The 20,732-nt window shown below is 36.3% G+C and overlaps 1 non-coding gene across 1 annotated transcript; it reads right to left on the reverse strand.

Moving 5' to 3' along the window:
* Positions 1-11,449: 11,449 nt before the first annotated feature.
* Positions 11,450-11,556, reverse strand: LOC120252348. The gene has a single exon (XR_005533886.1). It is a non-coding gene; the product is annotated as a small nucleolar RNA R71 (small nucleolar RNA).
* Between the last annotated feature and the right edge of the window lie 9,176 nt (positions 11,557-20,732).

Raw genomic sequence — 20,732 nt, forward strand, 5'->3', positions numbered from 1 at the left:
TGATGGATTATTTCCGACCAATTTTCCGTTGGTAATGATATATACTCGACAAAATGTCTACTATTACCGACAAAAAATTTCCGCTTTCGGTAGGGGACTGCTTTTCTTGTAGTGTAAATAACAAGAAGAAGAAGAAAATAATTAATATTAAATAAATTAGAAAAAGAACAAGAAGGGGAAGTATAATAAAAAAATAGGATAAATTATAAACAAATAAGAATAACAAAAAATAATAATAAATAAATAATAAATTTATAAATAAATAAGAAGAAGAACAAGAAAAAGAAGAAGAGGAAAAATAATAAATAAATAAGAAAAATTAATAATAATAATAATAAATGATAAATATATGAAAAATAAAAAGATGAAGAAGAAGAGGAAGAATAAGAAGAAATAGAAGAAAGAAGAGATATGTTAAAAAATATGAAAAATAATTAACAATAATAATAATAAATAAATAAGAATAATAATAAGAAGAAATATATTAAAAAATGAAAAGTAATAATTAATAGTATAAAGAAAAAAAAGAAGAAAATAATAATAATAATAATAATAATAATAATAAGGGAAAATTACTGTTCACCCATCGTAATTTTTAAAACTTCCCAAAAACCCCCTCCAACTTTTACACACCCCGGACAACCCTCCGTTATATTTTACATTCCCTTTAACCCCCCACCGGTAAGTGGAAGTAGATTTATGATATGAAATTCCATTTTTGCCCTTGCTAAAAGGAGGGAAAATGGCTGCCCAATCATATCATGCTCGAAATTTATTCATAGTTTTGCAATGCCTCACGCTTGCTTTTTCTCAAAACAAAGTTTAGAAGGCTCATATCTTGTTGTTCTTTATTCTTGTTCTTGTTCTTCTTTTTCTTCTTCTCATTTGGTGTTTAAGCGTGCATTCTTTTCTTTCAGTGCGTGTATTGTGGGGTTCAAGAGGGCTTGCAATGCTGACTAGTTGTTTATGCATCACCCGCGTGATTTACTTGATCTAAAAATCATGCATTTAGAAGGCAAACCTGTGCGTGCCCTAGATGAAAGAGGATCGAGTCGTAAGCATCTCGAGGTCCGGTGAGGTGCCTTTGTAACCATTGCCACGCTCGTCATAATCGCAGATCGTGCAATGAATCTGCTGCCGAGAAGGCATTATGTATTGTGTATATACTTCTTATTATTGTTTAAATATTGAACTTTATATTTAAGTATATCTATTACAGTTTCAATATTTGCTTCTCTGTTTAACTTTTTAATTTATTGTTTAAAATACATTTTAATCCGCTTAAAATATACAACGTGACTGCTGCCTTTTGGTCCCGAAAGTGTAATTAATACACGCCGATTCCCCAAGCGCTTGCACTCCCGCCTTCATTAAAATCGGAAGCCAAAGCAGCAAGCAGTGTTGATTTCACGAAGATAAATGGGAAGGAAGAACCATTTCAATGAACATACAACCACTCTCCTTCCTCTTCTTCTTGTGTGATGGTCATCCTTGTCGAGTGGAAGACTTGGTGTTCAGACTTTCGCTCCATTTCAAACCACATAGATCGCAGACTTTTACGGTGATGTGTCATGATTGTTTTCCTCTGGTACATCATCCATAAACAACCTGTAGGTGAAAACTTGCTTTTTCTTGGCCAAGTCGAAATACTCGCCTTCTTGCTCTATGGGTAAGAAATGAAGGAAGTATGTTTCGACTTTGTCAAGAAAAGAAGGTTTCACTTACAAGTTGATTGTGGATGATTACCAGAAGAAGGCTCATCGGATATCCTTTAAAAAGGACTTGATCTAGAAGAAAATGTGATCTGACTGGAGCGAGTGTTCTGGACACCCTATTTGAAGGTGTACTTGGACGATTACGAGGTCCGTGATGGTTACGTCGTCATGTTAAACGGAGAGTTTAAAGCTTAAAACAAAAGCATTTTTTTGTATTGCCTAATGTGAACATTCTATTTTTTTTCAGAGATTTGTATATGCCATTGTAATTACGTTGATATTTAATAAGAAAATGAATGTTGTATTGTATTGTCTTACGTGAACATTCTATTTCTATCAGAGATTTGTATTTTAAGTACATTTCATTGTAAAACAGCTGATTTTTATATAGAAACAAAGTTACTTGTGTGCCAACTTTTCATTTTTAAACAGAGAAAACATTATTCTTACAGTTAACACATATATTTAAGTAGAGACGTTGTTAGTTTAAAAGGTCGATAGTTATTTTCACAAGTGACTAGCTCATCTTAAACTGTAACATGGATATTTAAACAATGACATTGATAATTAAACAATGAAACTTATAATTAAACAATGAAAGTTCAAGTTAAACAATGAAACTGGATTGTTAAAGAAAGAGTCAAGTATATAAATATAGATACATGTAAATTTATATTGACAAAATTTGTCATGTTGTTCAGAAAAAATGAATTGAATTTAAACTGGTTTACATTTGAAACTAAAGAACGTATATAATGACTATGAACCCGCTTGCGAACACTCCCCTTTGGCAGTGATGCCAGCTGCCTTCCCCTCCCTAAGTATGCGGGAAACATACTTTAATCGCAGATAAGGGGCGTCCGTCTGTAGTAGCCATAGCTTCTCATCGGCGAGTAACTGCTCGATAAACTGCATGATATAGACGCTGCAGTCGATAATTCTTTTTTTTTTATCGTGGGGTTTCAATGTCGTGAACAAGCGGGAACTTTGCGGTCGCCGACTCGCCCAACTCCATGTCGATACAAAGGTCGAATAGGTTCCACAGTCGAGGTATACAAGTTGATATTAGAATGCCGATTATTTACTGAACACTATTACTCAAACACAAATTATTAAAGCACTTACCATTTTTAGCGCGGTTTTATCATATTCCTCGCTTTGGCATGAAGAATAATGCATGTATTCTTGTTTGTCATTGTCAAGGACGACGACATGGAAGTGGCCACTCATAATTATCTGGAGGATGACAATATCAACTTCATGCAAGTTGCGCGCGGCATCTCAATTAATAGCCATAGTGGATTCATGTGCGTCGTCACCCTGCTTTGACATGAACCGCGCCAGTGGTCGTGTGATGGAGTCACGCTTCTTATAACGATATGGCACTACGCTCATCGACTTTTGCAATATACATATGAAAGCGTCCATCACATCATCTACAACCATCTCCTTCTCCTCAAGCAAGTCGAATAGATTGGACCGTGTGGTACTGACGGAGTCATTCTTCCACACGACAGTGCTATGGTTAAACGGAACATAGATACGTAAACAATATTGTAAATATTTAACTGATACAACAAGATTTAAAATTCTATGTAAAATATTTAAATGTTAACGATATAAATTAAATGGTAACGTATAATAGTTAAAGGTTAACATATATTTATTTAAATGCTATATTGAATGTTTGAATGTTAACTGTAATACTTAAAGGGTAACATGTAATAGTTTAAATGCTATCTGTGATGGTTAGACGTTAACGCTCTTACTTAAATGGTAACATATAATAGTTTAAACAATACCATAAAAACTTCAAACTTACTTGTCCATAGGGCAGTTGAGGAAGATCCTTATCAACTCTTGCTAGTACTTGTTGAGGCGCGATTGGCCAACGTAATTTTTCTTCTTCAGAATGAACACTTTCCAAACTTCTTCTAATTTTTTATTGGCATTGTTCTTCTCTCTCGTCTCCATTTCGGCGGCATTCCCTTCCTTCGATGGGGGCACGACGACAGCATGAACGAGAGACACTTCCTTACATGCTTCTTGTTGCAGTGCGATTGTGTCTGCCTTCGATGCGGCACAGTCGCCCGTTTGTTCCACCGTGAGTTCGTTGAGGATAGAGTCAACGACCTTCTCAACTGTGGCCACAACAACAGCATCAATGACAGAGACAACGTTGGCTGGTTGTTGTTCTTCATGGATTGTGTCCATCTTTGATGCCGCACTGTCAGATGCCGGTTCCACCGGGTTCATGCTGTCGTTAACAACAGAGTCAACGATCTTATCCACCACGACAATCTCAGCATCATCTGCGATCTCCTCCACCGTGACAGGCATGTCATCAATGGTAACACCATCAGCCGCCGATGGTGCTGCTATTGTTTCATCATCAGCCATCGGTGGAGACAGAGCCATTATTGTTTTCCTTTTTTTTGCAAGCCTCTTCGAATGAGGCTGCCTTCGAATGGCCACCCTGATGATGTCCTCGTTGTCAAATTCAGACGGCGCGTCCATCCCGGGTGCTTTATTTGTTTGGAGGGAAGGCACAGTCGATTGTGAGTGTGACCGGCCTTCCAATGCCTCAACCCGAGCGACAAGCCGAGGGAACTCGGTCATCAAAATCTAGCAAGCTTGTAGAAGAGTTGCAAGGACATCCTTGCCTAGTGCGGGACGGGGCGCCGCCACCGTCGAGTGCCCACGGTCGAGCGGGGTAGGTGAGGGCTTCTCCGGCCTCAAGGAATGCGTGCGCGTTTTGGGCTGGAAGTAGGAGAACGGCGTCGAGCGCGCACGGAAGAGGTTGCCCTCTCATCTTGCCTTCGAGCAAGCGGTTCTGGAGCAATAGCATCAAACCGACGGTTGGCCCGAACAAATATTTTTTCATCAGCATTCGCCGGAACCAGCTCAGGAAACTAACATGTGTAAACCAAACAATCTTAGCAAAATCATTCAATTTAAACAATAAAAACTAGATTTAAACATATAACTTATATATTTAAACATTATAGCGTATTATGTTAAACAGAGAACAAAATATTTAAACATTAAAGAAATGGTTTAAATGGTAGATGAACAAAGTTAAACGGTAAATAATATTTTTGAACATTAACGTCTACGGTTAAACACATTGTTTTTGAATTATTACCTCTTTTCCTTCGAGAGATGACAAACTCGTTTCTATCGTCGCTTGCTTCCGGTAAGTATTTTCACCGTAGCACAGCATCCTTGGGATCTTACAGAAACGGACTTTCTTTCTAGTTCCGGTGAGCTCGTAAAACCAGATGTTAAGCGCGACCATGCAACCCTTAACATACCCTGTGTTGGTCTTCTTCCCCGCGCATCTAGATTGCACTCGAGTGGGGGCTTGTGGAATGTCCTCCATAAGCCACTTGTGCGTCGCCTGCACCCATGCGTATCACCCCATGGCAGGTAGATCATCGACATAATCAATGATCCAGTTAGGAATCGAGCAGGACATATTTGGGAAGAGGATTGTACCCAGGAGGTACACCATCAATAATTTGGCAAAATTTTCTTCTTCTTCCCTCTGACGAATGAGTTGCTTAAGAGTGCTCCTGATGGAGTCTCTGTGTCTCTTGTACGTTTTCGATAAATACCTCTCTTCGAAAGCTGAGCATGTTTTTTTCTTCTGAAACACGACTGCGTCTCCATCGCAACACAGACCAAGAACGAGGGCCACATCTTCAGGCCTGAAAGTCAGCATGCTTTCCCCGATCCTGAATTTATTGGTGCGGCTATCGTACCTTTGCAATAGAGAATCAAGAAGGGCCCGCTCTTGGAATACAGCTTCCAACTCAGTAAATGCTGGGAACGGTGTCCTTCAGATGATCTCCCAGTGTCGAGGGATCATGTGAACTTTCAATTCAGCCACGATCTCCACTACCGGTGTCATGTAGCATCGCCCATTAACTAGATTGATCGCCAAAATCATAAGCCTGCGACAATAAGAGCACATTCAGACATCAGTATTCACAAATTGATAAGCGGAAATATAAGTTGTTAAATGGTAAACTCTCAATTATTAAACATTGATATCATTTGTTAAACAGAGACCTATATTATTAAACAGAGATACAAATAGTTAAACGGAGACGACAAAACTTAAATGGTAAAAGCTCATTATTTAAACGTAGACCTCATTTTTACAACTGCGAACATATCAACTGAAAGGGTAAACGTAGATTATAAACATTACACAAATCACAACAATCGAAAAACCATTTTGATCGTGTACACAGACGAAAATGTAAAACAAAACAAAAACCCTAGCCGAGAGATCTCCCTGCGACTAACAAAAACCCCACCCAATAAATCCCCATGCGAGCTTTCAATGTCTTCCAAGAAAAACAAAAATCACAAAAACAAAAACCGAAAAAAATGTCTCTTCGTAATGTAATAGTTAACAAAAAAACCATAATCAATACTTTAGACGCAAAGGGATGAAATGCCGAATACTTGCTGCGGACTTCTCCTTCGAGACGCCGGTGGAAAGGGAAGAGGCGGAGACGCGAGTTGAGAGAAGACAAGCAGTCAGTAGCCCTAAGAAAAAAACCCACCCACTTCCTCTCACACCGCGAAAATGGGTGCGACCACGACTTCCGTGCAAGGGCATTTTCGTCCATAAAATTTAAAAAACACTCCGTTTAATGCCGTTACGTACTTTGGGGTGTTTGAAAATCATGGAGTGTAAAAGGAAAGGGGTTTTTGGGATTGCAAAACTATGGGGGTTTTTTTGGGCAATATGGCAAAAGTTGGGGGTTTGTTTTGGCAATTCTACCTAATAATAATAATAATATATAAATAAATAAATAAATAAATAAATAATAAGAAGAACAAGAAAAAGACAAAGAATAATATATAAATAATAATAATAGGAAGCTGAAAAATAAAAAAAAAGAAGAATAAATATAATAGAAAAATAAGAAAAATAATAAATAAATAAGAAGAAGAGGAAGAATAATAAGAAATATAATAAAAAATATGAAAAAATTAATAATAACAATAATAATAATAATAATAATAATAATAATAAGAAGTAGTAGAAGAAGAAGAAAAAGGAAGACTAATAAATAAATAAGAATAAGAAGAATAAGAGAATATATAATAAAAAGTAATAATAATAATAATAATAATAATAATAATAATAAGAGATATAATAAAAAAAATTAATAATCAATAAATAAATAAGAAAAAGACGAGGAAGTATAATAAAAAATAAGAAAAATTATAAATAAATAAGGAGAATAATATATATATATATATATATAAGAACAGAAGAAGAAGCAAATAATAATAATAATAATAATAATAATAATAATAATAATAAATATGAAAAACAATTAATAAGAGGAAGAATAAGAAGAAATATAATAAAGAAGCATAAATATAATAAAAAAAAGAAGAAGATATATAATAAAAAATAAGAAAGATAATTAATAATACATAAATAAGAAAAAGAAGAAGAAGAGGAAGAATAATAAAAAATAAGAAAATCATAAATAATAATAATAATGATAATAATAATAATAATAATAATAATAATAATAATAATAATAATAATAATTAGAAAAAAGAAATATAATAAAAAAATATGATACATTACTATAAGAAAACATAGAATTAGGGTTTTGAGTGAAAAATAAGAGACATTACTATAAGAAAATATAACATTGGGGTTTTAATTCAAAAATAGTAGACATTTTGGAAAGGAAACATAGGATTGGGGTTTTGATTGAAAAATATGAGATATTTTGGAAAGAAAACATAGGATTAGGATTATGGTATTGATTGAAAAAATATGAGACATTTTCGAGAAAAAAACACGGGATTAGGGTTTTTGAATGAAAAAAATAGGAGACATTACTATAAGCAAACATAGGATTAAGGTTTTGATTAAAAAAATAGCGGACATTTCAAAAGAAAGTATTAGGTTTTTTTATTGAAAAATTGGAGACATTCTCAAAAGAAAACATAGATAAGGGTTTTGATTCAAAACCAATAAATAGGAGACATTAAGAAAAATATAGGATTCGACTTTTTTTATTAAAAAATAGAGGGCATTGCAAAGGAAAACATAAGATTAGAGTTTTGATTGAAAAATATGATACATTCCTAAATGAAATTTTATGATTAGAGGTTTTATTCAAAAAAATAGAAGGCATCCCAAAAAGAGAAACATAGGATTAGGACATTTCCAAATCAAAGCCCTAAGAAAACCCTACTATTTTGGAATCAAAATCCTAATCCTTTGTTTACTTTTCAAAATGTATCATTTTTTTAATAAAAACCAAAATTCTATCTTTGTTTTGAAAATCTCTATTATTTTTAATCAAAACCCTAATCCGATATTTTCTTTTCGGAATGTCTCATATTGTTTCTTTTCGGAATGTGTACTACTTAATAGTTTTGAATCCAAACCGTAACCTATGTTTTCTTTTTTCTTATAGTAATGTCTCCTTTTTTTTTTTTAAATAATAGGAATATTTTCTTAATGTCTCTAATTTATCAGTAATGTTATGTGTTTTTTTTGGAATATCTACTAGTTTTTAATAGAAACACTAATCCTAATAGGAGCCATTATTCTTTTGGTTTGGAATTCTCAACTATTTTTAGTTTTTAATCAAAACTAAAAAATAAAGGACATTTTTTATTCAAATATAGTATTTTGATTCAAATATAGTAGGAATTATGAAAAGAAAAACATAGGATTAGGGCTTTGATTGAAAATAAAAAAAACATTATTATATGAAAAACATCAGATTAGGGTTTTTGATTAAAAAAAGCGATAAATAGGAGACATAAGAAAAAGAAAAACTTAGGATTCGGGTTTTTGTTTGCAAAAATAGGAGACATTCGGAAAAGAAAACATAGGATTAGGGTTTTCATTCAAATATAGTAGGCATTACATATAGAAAACATAGGATTATGGTTTTTATTAAAAAATAGCATGCATTTTAAAAAAAGAAAAACATAGGCTTAGCATTTTGACTGAAAAAAATAGGAGACATTACTATAAGAAAAACTTAAGATTATGGTTTTGATTAAAAACCAATAAATAAGGGACATTTCGAAAAAGAAAAACATAGGACTAGGGTTTTGATTCAAAAATAGCAGACATTTCCAAAAGAAAACATAGGATTAGTGTTTTGATTACAAAGTAGGGGACATTCTGAAAAGAAAAAATAATTAGTGTTTTGATTAAAAAATAGGAGACATGACCAAAAGAAAACTTAGGATTAGAGATAAGTGCTTGTGTACTAGTAATATGAAGTATTCTTTTCTTACATTGAGCATTACTTTTCTCAGATTTTATCGCTCATATATGTGTATTTGTGTTCTTTTGTGCATATAGGGTTGTGGAGACAATAGTGGAAGAAAGGAGCCAAAAGTAGACCATGGATGCACCTTGTTGATGAAATCTTGGAGTGAACAAACGCGACGACACAAGTTGTGCTCAAAGACATGTGAATGTTTGCCAACCTCCATTGTGCTCAAGCAAATACAAGGTTTGGAGGGGCACAAAGACAGTCATATTCGCGTGTTCTGACTTGTGCAAAGCTAGCAATATTTTCATCAATGTGATTGTTATTGAAGATGCAACTTGATCTACCGCATGGATGTGTGCCCATTCATGTGGCCTCGATGAAAAGTGTGGATTTGAGAGCATTTTAGCGAAGTAGTGTAGTAGTTTGCTGTAGGAAATCACTGTAGTAAATCACTGTAGCAGTTATTGTTCATAGATCGCAGAAAACACATTTCCTAGAGATTCACATGGGCGTGTGGAAATTCCACACGCCCGTGTGGATGCCAGATTCCAGCCCTATTTAAGTCATGATTTCTGCCGTTTGAGAGATCTTTTGCCCATCTTTGTCTCATTTTTGGAGGCGCTCACAACTAGGGTTCGGAGAGGCTTTGGTAAGGCTTTTGGAGTGGTTCTATAACCTTCAACATCGCATTCCTTCGGAAGATAGTTGTTGGGGGAGCTTTGGCCAGCATCAATACAGCGAGGTGTGCCCAAGGCTTGACGGGGGAACCTTTGGAGAAGATGAGGCTACTCCATAAGACCATCGATACGGATTGCAAGGGGGTTTTACTTATGGATTGCATATTTTTACTTTTGATTTCATTATTGATTGTATCTTGCCCCATGGAGAGCTAAACCCCTAGTGGTGCTTGGACTTGTAAACCCAAGGATGATTTTGTTCCATTGCCCTTTTATTATGTTTTTATAATTGATGTTCTAATTGAGTTCCAATCTTGAATGCTTCTTGAAGTGATTTTCCCTTAGAGTGACACTAGGGTTTAGAATCCATCTTGGTAATCCTTGTGGATGAGTGACACACCATGAGGGCTAGATAAAGCTAGATTGGAGAGGGTTAAGAGGGTGATTTTAGAGGTAGAGGAACATCCCATTTTCTTTCCGGTGTGATTTATCCTACCTTCGTGTTCCAAAATTTCTTTGCAGTAACAATAGACTGAAGTGCTAAGAGAGGAACTCCACTCGGGCTTAGTTGTGTAAGCGACGGATAGAAGCGTTGTAGTAATTCTTAGTGCTAGGGCTTAATTGAGACTAGGAGTCTTTCGCCTAGACCAAAGGGTTAGATCCAGAGTAGTGAATAGGGTTTATCACTTAGAGTCCTTAGAACTTTAAGCAGCCTTGCACAGTGTGAGGTGCTAAGATTGAATGATTTTTTCACCGGGGCATAGTGTAGGGTTAGTCATGGTTGACCTTAGGTTTGGGATCGTGTGTTTAAGGATTTCCACAACTTATTAGATATTAGTTTGGAGACATAATGATTGGTCTTACACTTGAAGCAAAAGTCCTAGGGTGAGCAATGTCCGGGTGCCCCACTTTCTATCGATTGCCTTTCTTCTCATTTTATTGCATCTCTCTTTCGTGTTTTCTTTATTTCTTTTTCACATTGATATTGTTCACACCACCTTCGAATCATCGTCATTCTAGTTATATAACAATTATAGTGTTTCTGATCACTATTCCCTGTAGATACGACTACCCACGCACTAGTGTAATTATTACTTCGACAACCCGTGCACTTGCAGTACACATGCAAGGGATGTGTCAAGTTTTTGGCATCGTTATCCGGGAATAGGTGTTTTGGAAACACTTTGCACTTAGCTATTTTAGCTATTCATCATTTGTTATATTTCATACTTTCTTATTCTTCCATCGTTATGATTTGTCTTTACTTCTTTAGTTGCAGCTCCAGGTTATGATTTGAGGGAACCCTTCGACATTGGTTGAAGGTGATCCTAAACTTGAACGAACACTTTGTAGAAGGGGAAAAGAACCTGTACAAGAACAGTCGAATCAAGTTGAGATAGAAGATGAAGGGTCAGATAATATGGCAGGACAGAATGAGTAGCAGAGGACACTATCAGATTATAACAAACGCGAAGTTCTTGGCACACAATCTAGTATTTTGTAGCCACTGATAATGGCTCAAAATTTGGAGCTCAAGCCAAGCTTCATCCAGATGTTACAGCAGTCTGCACAGTTTAATGGTTTGGCCGATGAGGATACAAACAATCACATTGAGAACTTCATGGAAGTGTGTGACATGCTGAAGATTAATGGTGGCATGAATGATGCCATCAAGCAATGGCTACATTCATTACCTAGAGCATCAATCACTACATGGGTGGAGATGGTAGAAGATTTTCTTGCCCGATATTTTCCTTCTAGAAAATCTGTGAAGCTTAGGAATAAAATATCCTCTTTTGTGCAAACGGTATTGGAGTCTCTATTTGAGATACAGGATAGGTTCAAGGAGTTCCCATGGAAATGTTCTCAACATGGGTTCCCCGAGTGGAAGATCATTCATACTTTCTATAATGGTTTGAACACAGGCACAAAGCAGTTATTTGATGCTGTAGCAGGAAGTACATTTGGGAGCAAAACCCCTGAAGAAACCTGACATCTCATTGAAGAAATAGCTATGAACAGTTATCAGTGGAATGCTAGGGACAGAAAGAAGGTAGCCAGACTTCATGAGATTGATACAGTTACCTCATTGGAGGCCCAGGTTGAGTCATTGAACAAGAAGATAGACACTCTAACTTCTCTTAGAGTGGAAGCTATGACGAGTTGCACTGGGTGTGGGGGAGGACATGTTCCATATGATTGCCCGATTTCTATTGGTGGTACATCCTCAGTGGAACAAGTGGATTTTGTGGGTAACGCAATGAGAGGCCAACGGAATCCATATAGCAACACCTACAATCCAGGGTGGAGGATCACCCAAACATTTCTTGAAGTAATTGATTCTTTTTTTTCATAATGTCTCCTATTTTTCAATCAAAACCCTGATCCTATGTTTTTTTTAGAATGCCTACTATATTTTAATCAAAACCCTAATCCTATATTTTCTTTTTCAAATGGGCCCTATTTTTTTTAATCAAAACTCTAATCCTATCTTTGATTTTGGAAATGTGCCCTAATTATCAGTTTTGAATCAAAATGCTAACCTATGTTTTATTTTCAGAATGTCCACTGTTTTTAATAGAAACCATAATCTTATATTTTGTTATAGTAATATCTCTGATCTTTCAATCAAAACCCAAATCCTATGTTTTCTTTTGTTAATGTCTACTATTTTTGAATCAAAACATGAATCCTATGTTTTTTTCTTAGTGTCTAGTATTTTTTAATCAAAGCCTTAATATGATTTTTTTTGTAATGCCTCTTATTTTTTAATCAAAATACTAATCCTATGTTTTCTTTTCGTAATGACTACTATTTTTTACTCAAAAACCTAATTCTATGTTTTATTATAGTAATGTCCCCCATTTTTTTTATAATGAAAATCCTAATCTAATGTTTTCTTTTCTGAATGCCTACTATATTTGAATCAAAATCATGTTCCTATGTTTTTTTTTTGGAATGTCTCCTGTCTTTCAATAAAAATTGGAATCCTATGTTTTTTTAATATCACCTATTTATCGGTTTTGAATATCAAAACCCTAATCCTATGTTTTCTTTTTTCATGTCTCATTTTTTAAAATCAAAAACCTAATCCTATCTTTTGTTTTGGAAGTCTCTGCCTATGTTTTCTTTTCAAATTATCTTATCTTTTTCAATCAAAGCTCGAATCCTACGTTTTCTATTTGGATTAGGGGACATTCTGAAACCCTAATTGTAACTTTTTGGAATGCCTCCTATATTTTTAGAATGTCTACAATTATTTATCAAAAGGCAAACTTATGTTTTCTTTTGGGGAAGTCTACTATTTTTTAATTAAAACCCTAATCCTATTTTTTCTTATAGTAGTATCTCCTATTTTTGAATCAAAACCTAATCCTACGTTTTCTTCTTGGAATGCCTGCTATGTTTGAATCAGAAGCCTAATCCTATGTTTTCTTTTCAAAATGTCTTCTGTCTTTGAAACAAAACCCGAATCCGTCGTTTTCTATTCTTAATGTCTCCTATTTATTAGTTTTCAATCAAAACCCTAATCCTATCTTTCAAAACTAAAGTTTTATTTTCTTAATGTCTCATATTTTATAATCATAACCCTAATCCTAAATTTTTTTTGTGAATGCCAATTATTTTTTACTCAAAAACCCTAATCCAATATTTTTTTTCAAAATGGCCACTATTTTTTTTAATCAAAACCCTAATCCTATATTTTGTTTTGTAAATGTAACCTATTTATTAGTTTTGAAACAAAACCCTAACATATGTTCTCTTTTTGAATGTCTACTATTTTTGAATCAAAACCCAAGTTCTATGTTTTCGTATATTAATGTCTCCTATCTTTCAATCAAAACCAAAATCCTTTGTTTTCTTTTATTAATGTCAACTATTTTTTAATCAAAAATAGAATCCTATGTTTTCTTTTATCAAGTTCGACTATCTTTGAATCAAACCCATAATCTTATGTTTTCATTTCGTAATGCCTCTTAATTTAATCAAACCCATCATAATCGTACTCCTATCTTTAAAATATAGAGTTTTCTTTTCTGAATGTTTCATATTTTTAATCAAAACCATAAGTGCGGAGCAACTTGCTCTAGGATGAAAACCTTTCACTTAGACCAAGTGTTTGTGTTAATTGTAGTGTTAAAAAAAACTGGAAGTCGGATTCCTTTTTTAAATGCCATACCAGTCCAATTTTGAAATTTTGAGTATAAAAATATGGTAGAAAGAGCTATCACCCTAGAGGAGTGAAGGACACTCTTGAGTAGTCAAATTTTGGGCATTACAAGTTTACATTTGATGACCTACTGGGAGAGAAGGCTACCCCTTAGGGTGCATGAAGCTACTACCCATTGTTCTAGTTGAAATAAAGGTTAATTAGTGTTAGGTTGACTCCTGAAGAATTTGGGGCACTCATTATAGGGTTTGCACACACACACAGAAGGTCCTTAATATAAAAATGTAGTCTTTTATTGAGCATTTTTGTTTGAACTAACACTTGTTGTTCCCTCTATGCTTAAGGATTTGCCAATTTCCTGAGATCAGAAGTAATGCACTCATCTTCTCTTTTATTGAGCGATGTGAGAATGCTTGAGGATAAGAAAACATTCAAGTGTGTGGGAATTTGATGAGTACATTTCATATCATATTCACTCATCCTCTTTCCATTCATTTATTTGTCTTTTAACACAATTTTATCCATTTGAGGTGCTATTATGGGTATATTTGCTTTATGTCCAGAAACTAGGGTCTCAAAGCACACCATCTAGGGATATCAAGGGCAAGTTGGAGGCACAAGTGAAGTGGGGTTAGCACCAAGGAAGATCATCTTGCTTAGGAAGGGGAGAATCATATCTTCTTTATCTAGATTTTCAATGGTTTCTTCCTTGTTGTACAAATTCATGAATGGCTAGCCATCAAGGTCCCCCGGGGTGTTGAACTACAATGTTTTCTATGCTTTGACTAATTGTTTTTAATGTCTGTAGAGCTCTTTGGACTATAGTGTTAAATCTTGTGTTGCATAACTTGACAAGTTTGATTTGCATAGATGGTTTGGTAAAACTAGGTGTATGGATGACCATAGTTATGATTGCTCGATGTGTTTAAGGTGTACAGTTACCATTGCAGACCTTGGTGTATTTGAGAACCATAGGTGCAACATTGCTTTTGAGCACACACTTGAACCTTGAGATGTACCTGGTAGGCATTAGAAATAATTCAGCATACTATAGTTTGTAGGGATCACCTTAGGGCATTGCTCTCTTATCATTAAATACTTACCCATAGTCTCCCCATTCCATCCCTTTACTCTCTTTAGTTTTTGTTTTGGTCTTGTTCAAATTGCAATCCAATCTTTGTTTAACTAGAGATCCGTTGATAACAGAGTACTTTTAGTTCTAGTCATTGCGGTTCGACAACCCTACCCCTCATGGGGTACCACTTTACTACTTGCTTGTGACCCATAAACTCGCAGAGAGCGCATCAAGTTTTTGGCACTGTTGTCGAGGACTGACAACTTTTAGGAAATTTTGGAATCTGGTGATCTAGTTTGTTCATATTGACACATCCCTTGCGTGTGACGCGCAAGTGAACTGGTTTGTCAAAGTAATAAATCCCAAGTGAGTGGGCTATCGTATCCACGGGGAATAAGGAATAGAAATACGAAGATTGCTACTTAACTAATTAGAAATTAAATAATGATGGTGTGGATAAATATTAATGCAAATAAACAAAAGAAAATAAGAAAGAGAGGCACAATAAAATGAGAGGAAAGGTAATCGATAAAAGTGGGGTAGTAGGATATTGTTCCTCCTAGGATTATTGCTTCAAGTGCAAAACCAACTATTATGCTTCCTAACTAATGCTTAATAAGTTGCAAACATCCTTAAATACACGGTCCCAAAATTAAGGTCAACCGTGACTAACTCTACACTATACCCTAGCGGAGAAATCAACCAGTCTCAACACCTCACACTGTGTAAAGTTGCAAGAAGCTATAGGGATTCCAAGTGATAAACCCTATTCCTATATGTAGATCTAACAATTTGGTCCTGGCGAAAGACACCTAGTCATAATTAAGCCCCAGGTGTTAAAGTCACCTCGGCACTGCACTCTGTTGATCTCGCAAGTAAGCCACAGCGGAGTTCATCCTTTAACCCTTCACTCTATTGTGACCACAAAGAACTCTTGGAACATTGAGGTAGAATTAATCACACCGGAGGGGAAAGGGGACGCTCCGCTACTTCTCGACTCACCCTCTCGACCTTTTCTAATCTTGCTTTGTCTAACCCTTATGGTGTGTCACTCACTCACAAGGATTACCAATGTAGACTCTCAACCCTAGTGTCACTCTAAGGGAGAAATCATTCAACAAGCATTCAAGATTGGAACTCAATTAAAGACATCAATTAAGGAAAGCATAATAAAGGTTAATGAAACAAATACATCCTAGGGTTCACAAATCCAAGTACCCACTAGGGGGTTTAGCTCTCCATGGAGCAAGAGACAATCAATAATGAAATAGAAAGTAAAAACATGCAATCCATTGTAAAACCCCCTTGGTATTCGCGTCGATGGTCTTGTGGAGTAGCCTCCTACTCTCCAAAGGTCCCTTTGTCAAGCCTAGGGCACACCTCGTCCGATTGGTGCTAACGAAAGCTCCCAAAATAAATATCTTCCAAGAGAAACGCGGTGTCGAAGCCGTAGAACAGCTTCAAAAGACTTGCCATAGCCTCTCTAAACCCTAGCCCCCGGCCTCCCAAAAGTTGGAGAAAAGATAGAAAAAAGGATGAAAGATTGATCCCCAAATCGGTACAAGTCACCTCTTTATAAAGGACTGGCATCGGCCATCCACAAGGGCATGTGGAATTTCACCACGCCCGTGTGGATTTATGGAAATCAGATGTTCTGTGAGCTGTAAACAGTAACTGCTATAGTACAATTGTGATCTACTTTAGCTTCTTTCATTTATATTTGGCTTTACAACCCTTCATGCGTGAAAGTTCATAAATACACACGTATTAGAGCTAAAATCTGATAAAAGTAATACTCATCATAAGAAAATAATACTTCGTATTATTAATACACAAGCACTTATCAAACTCCCCCACACTTAAGCTTTTGCTTGTCCTCAAGCAAAAAATAAAACATTAAAGCATAGAAGAAGGAGATATTAAAAGTGCTTGGCCTTAGGTTCACTAAAGCATACAAGGGAAGCATTCAACAAGTAAGGGAAATTTCAACACTAACTACAAAAAGAATCATTGCTCTAGCTAAAAACTTGAATAAGAAAGGACAGCAAACCCGAAATCATGTTTAGATTAATAAATGTGAGAGTTTAGATTAGTTAATCCTTCTAATATTCAACATTCTCTGAATCATAAATACGAGAGTTTAGATTAGTTAATATGCTATATTAGGCCCATACCACAAAACCCTAATATTTCTCTATATATACCCTTGTACTCTTTTCCTAATTGATATCCAAATTATTTTTTCCTATTCTCACATGGTACCAGAGCACTGGGTTAAACCCTAGCGGCCACCAATAACCCTAGCCACCGCTACTCCAAACCCTACCCTTCAATCCGCCGCCGCCATCTCTACCGCTAGCCACCGCTCATCTCTCGTCGTTCTGGTTCTACGAGCACCTGGTGATGTTCCTCAGCCCTCACCAATGATGCCCTTGTCTCGTTGCTAAAGGATTTGTCTCTTTGTTGTCATGTCTTCGTTTCGTGGGCATGGTAAAGGCCCCTCTCTTGGTGGTCGAGGAGCTGGCCATAGCGATTCTTGGTAGGTCTGTGTGCATCTTTTGTCGACGAACGGACCACACTAAGAATCGTTGTTGGGATAAGCATAGTAGTCTGGTTGTGGCCAATGCTAGTACAGAGTTAGCCGATCTGTTACCTACTTCTGGTGTTGAACAGTTAGTCACTATCTCTCAGGCTGACTTTGCGCAGTTCAAAGCACTACAGGGCACAGTTTCTCTCGCCATAGTCTCTTCTCCTATTTCCTCAGGTAATGTCTTTCTTACTTCTAGGGGCAGTTCTTGGATTATTGATTCCGGGGACTCCTCTCACATGACATGTACAAATTTTTTTTTCAAAATCTTTCTCCATCTGTTTTTTATTCTGTGGCAATTACTGATGGATGATCTCGCTTAGTGTCCGGAGAAGGAGTTGTCCAGGCTTCCTCTCAACTTAAACTAACTAATGTTATTTTCGTATCTGAATTTCCGGTCAACTTGATATATGTTTCTACGATCACTAAACAGTTGAATTGTAGTGTTACTTTTTCCCTTTTCACTGCACTTTCCAGGATCTACGGACAAGGAAAAGGATTGGTTTGTGGTGTAATCGTGGTGGCGGCATGTATACGTTGTTACCTGATGATATTCCTTGCAGTTTTCCAGCTTCTATTTTAGACACCGAGTCATCACTCATATGGCATTGTAGATTGGGTCATCTTTCTCTTAGTCGTCTTTAGCAGGCTTTGACTTGGATTTAGGTCGAGTCATTTCAATACGAGTCGTGTCAGTTGGGTAGGCATCATCGTGTTACCTTTAAACATTCTACTCTAGTGTCTAGTCAGTCATCATTTGATCTAGTTCATTGTGATGTTTGGGGACGTTCTAGAGTTGCGTTTATTTTCGGTCATCATTACTATGTTGTGTTTGTTGATTATTTTATCCCGAGTGTCATGGGTATATTTGTTGAAAGAACGTCGGTCTATTGTTGATATCCTTAAAAAATTTATTTTGGAAGTACAAAATCAGTTTTCCACTATTCTCAAATGTATGTGCTGATAATGCTTTAAAATTTATATCTTCTGCTGTAAATTCTTTCTATGTGTCCTTTGGGATTATTTATCAAATTACCTGTTCACACACCTCTCAACAGATTGTGGTTGCTGAAAGAAAGCATCGTCACATCTTAAATGTTGCGCTCACTCTCTTAGTGGAGCGTAATGTCCCTAGGTATTTGTGGTCTTAGGCTATCTTAATTGTAATATATCTTATTAATCGTATGCCTTCTGCACCCCTATGGGGAGAGGTCCCTCTACGTTGTCTTCTACCTGATATTGAGTTATTTCACTTATTCCCTCGTGTTTTCGATTGTATTAGTTTTGTTCAGGATTTAACTCATGGTTTGGATTAGTTGTGCCCGCGTGCGCTTAAATGTGTCTTTGTTGGATATTCCCCCACCCAACATGGATATTGTTTGTAACAACTGACTAGTCGGAAGTACTTTGTGTCTATAGATGTCATGTTTTTTGAGTCTCAATTTTTTTTCTGACTCGGGTTCTCAAGATTTGTTGACTATGTCGTCTAATATTATTCTCCCTATTCTTATTTCAGTCACTCTACCTGTGCCTATGCCTAGTGTGACGTCTCCTCCAGTAGATCCAGATATTGGCCATTTTGGACAAGTTTATCATCACCGCCAACATGTACCACTGCTAGATCCTCCCCTCCGGTCGTCTCCCCGGATGATGCAGACCCGTCTCTTGATCTTCCCATTGCCTTTCGCAAAGGTATTTGTTCTTGTACCAAACATCCCATCTCACTTTTTGTTTCTTGTGATAATCTTCACCAATCGTTCCGCATCTTTGCTCTTACCTTGTCTACAAAGTCAATCCTCAGGAACTACTAGGTTGCACGTCTGCTTCCACAATGGCAGAAGGCAATGGATGAGGAAATGGAAACCTTGAGATCTCGTGGTATATAAGAGCTCATGCCTCGCCCTACAGATGCCAGCGTCGTCACTTGCTGATGGGTCTTCTCTGTCAAGCATAAAGCCAATGGTACAGTTGATCGCTACAAAGTCTGGTTGGTGGCCGGTGGTTTTACTCAGACTTATGGTGTTGATTATGTTAAGACTTTTTCATCGGTTGCTCGTTCGAATTCCATTTGCATTCTACTATCGATAGTTATAAATCGATCATGGGAACTTTGTCAACTCAATGTAAAGAATGTCTTTTTCTATAGAGACTTAGTTGAGATAGTATTTATGGAGCAATCTCTAGGGTATGTTGCTCAGGGGGAGAATCTAGTTTGCCACTTCAAGAAAATGATCTATGGTCTGAAACAGAGTCCTCGTGCATGATTTAAAAAAATTAGTGTAATTGTAGTTGTAGATGGTTTTCGCAAGAGTAATGTGGATTACTCTGTGTTCTATAAAAACACTTTATCTGGATGTGTTGTTCTTGCAGTATATGTTGATGACATCTTGTTGACAGGTAGTGATCGTTAGGGCATTCAAAGAACTAAAGAGCATTTAATAAAGCACTTCATTACACGAGACATGAGACGACCTAGATACTTCCTTGGTATTGAGTTTGTATATGCCAGAGGAAAGATGACTCTCTCACGGTGGAAGCATGTGTTGGACTTACTTGAAAAGACTAGTTTATTGGGTTATAAACCAGAGAGTACACCGATTAAATAGTCACCACCCTTGTGGGAGACATCTTCCCCATTTATCAAAGATCCAGGTAAATACAGACGTCTGATTGGCAAGCTTATTTATCTAACAGTTACTCGTCTTGATATATCTTAGGCAGTTGGACTCCTTAGTCAGTTTATGCATGAGCGAAGAGAAGTTCATTGGCGGGGTGCTTTGAGGGTTCTTGCATATGTTAAAGGAGCTCCCGGCAAAGGTCTTCTCTATAAGAATCATTGTCATCTGGATATTGCAACCTATTCTGACTCGAGTTATGCTAGCGATAGAGGAGACAGAAAGCCTACGTCGGGTTTCTGTACGTATGTTGGTGGAAACTTGGTTACTTGGTGAAGGAAGAAGTAGAATGTGGTTTCAAGATCGAGTTCTAAAGCAGAGTATAGATCAATGCCACAGACAGCTTGTGAGATGGTTTGGGTGTAGTCTCTTCTATCTGAGTTAGGATTCCCCATAACGATACCTATGCAGATGTTGTGTGATAATCAGGCTGTCATCTTCATTGCAAACAATCAAACATTCCATGAGCGTACCAAGCATGTGGAGGTCGATTGTCACTATGTTCATGATATGGTATTAAAGTGGGTCATCTCTATGCCATACACC

Source organism: Dioscorea cayenensis, chromosome 20 (assembly GCF_009730915.1).
Source record: "Dioscorea cayenensis subsp. rotundata cultivar TDr96_F1 chromosome 20, TDr96_F1_v2_PseudoChromosome.rev07_lg8_w22 25.fasta, whole genome shotgun sequence".
Classification (NCBI taxonomy): Eukaryota; Viridiplantae; Streptophyta; class Magnoliopsida; order Dioscoreales; family Dioscoreaceae; genus Dioscorea; species Dioscorea cayenensis.